We start from the raw sequence: 2,404 nt of genomic DNA on the forward strand, positions 1-2,404 counted from the left end.
TTTTTTCTCATTTCTCCATGGTTCTTCATGATGTAATTGCAGCGTGGGTTTTAAAATTTTTTTCATTGCTCCCTGGCTCTCATACGCAGGTTATACATGATAACTTCTTTTGCAAAATGTGCGTCCCCAACTGGAAGGTAAAAGGATAATTAATGAAGATGATTCAACTGTTGAAATTGAGCTTTTAATGTAATCTTTTAACAGTCTCAACCATAAATGGCAGACTGACAAAAAACGTTGGTGGAACATACATCATCTACGAAATAGCAGACGAGTATTTGATGACTATTTGTTAGAGGAATCAAGCACACCACTGTGGTTATAGAATTCCAGAAAAGAGTCTCTGCTGGGACTACTATTCGGTTCAATATTTGTGTTGTTTAGTTGAAGCCCAGTTATAGAATATCACATTGCCTCTCTCATGTCCCTAACCCAAATTGAAATTTTCGCAATTCCCAATTTTTACGGGCCATAACGCACATATAAATCTTTTTTTGTCAAAAATCGGTCATGCGCCTTATAAGCCGGTGCCTAATCTATAGATCGGGTATTGCTCAATCGATCAATGAGAGAGAGCGAGAATTTATTGTTTCGTCAAACCAGAAAACACATACAATATATATATGATAGCAAAATGAGAAATGAACATACCTAAGAATATCAATTTTTTTGCTTAATGGACCTTTCCCCGACCTTCGACCCCCGGAAAATTCTCCCTATACTTTACCATTGCAAAATTTTCGGGGCTATTTTAAGAGTGATTTTGCGAGTTGGCGCCCGTGAAATAAGGTATGTGTTTCAAACCATCATTCAATCAATTTTATTTGGTCACTCTGATACAAACAAAACAACAACACAGGGCAAACAAAATACAGAGGACCCGGAGGACGGGCATAACTTAATAATAAAGTTTAATACGTACAAGTACGTGCCCGTCCCCAAAAAACAGTCAAAACACAATAAAACAAAAACACGATGTGACATCGGGCAAAATCCTATAAATTAAAATATGAGACGTGTATGTGCTTTTCCTACAGATATATGGATTAAAGAACACTCGCTGCCGAAAAATGGTGATGCTGTAGGCCTAGTTCAATTACGTTGCAAAAGTAACACAGTGACAAATTTTGAATGTTCCATCGCAGTCTATGCACAAATCATGGATTACGGTGTTGGGTTCTTTTGTCGTTTTCGGTTAGTTCAATTTAAAATCATTGTATCCGTTCCAATGCTTCCAACATCAATATCGAATTTCCACGAACGACCACCATTCAGCCATTCCAACAGGTGAACGTGCAATCGTCCCATCTTTTCTACGCTCTGTTCCATCATCCACGTCTAGATTCATAAAAAGATCGAAAGCTCGCAATATACCCGCAACTGATCGTCCACCATTTAACTTTGAATCCAATCTTTTATCCATTAACTTCTTTAATTCCATGGATGGGCTTTGCTCATATTGATATTACGCGATACAGATTACGGATTATGACTCATCGCATAAAACAATCTGATTTTTAAAAGTACCGGTAAAGAATTTTAGCCTAGTCTATCACAGCTATTTCTACACTAATTTATTAGTACTGCAATTAAATTAAAACTCCTAGGAAGACAGAGTGATCATTGAGAGAGAGAGAGTTTATTTGTTTTGTCCACCAGAAAACATATACACAACAAAAACATGATTAATAATAAGCGAAACAATTCTCGGTGTAGACTGGGTGGCAACGATACGACCATGCGGTCATCGGAGTCTGTTACCACCCAACATTAAAATCAATAAACATGAATAAAAAATGCTTCAGATATGTTTAGGTGTGTCCAAAAACAACATTAAATTTCCATGGAAAGAAAGAAAAATTACTAAAATATTTGCGTATACACAATAGGCGTTTAAAGTTAAATAGAATTTCAGACATGTTGCACACTTGATCAAGTGTGGTATTGGTCAAATTTAACATGGATATGTATTTTTGAGTATATGGAGCGGAGTCTGAGCGGATGCGAAAAGGAAGCATTGTTACGTCACTTTTTGCATCTTGTTGATTGGCCAATGTCACGAAGTAAACAAGGAAGTCGATGCTCGGGGAAAGGTCCATGAGCTTTATACGGAAACCCATACAATGAAAATTGCTGCGTTTTATGACCTGGTGCGCCTTGTGTATAGACAAAACGCCAATCTATGCGATTTATCGACGATGCGCCTTATAGTCAGATTATTATGGTGCGTTAAATACGGTAAGTCGAGGTTTCTATTACGTCCTACCAGAACATTCCACAGGAGGCGTCGTGAGACCAAATATTGAGAAAAGGCGGCCTGTAATATTGACGTCAGAGGGTGCGTCATATAGTGCCCAAATATGGTCATTGTCGATTTAGCCTTTCCTTTTGCTCGGCTAATTTG

Source organism: Styela clava, chromosome 6, assembly GCF_964204865.1.
Source record: "Styela clava chromosome 6, kaStyClav1.hap1.2, whole genome shotgun sequence".
Lineage (NCBI taxonomy): Eukaryota > Metazoa > Chordata > Ascidiacea > Stolidobranchia > Styelidae > Styela > Styela clava.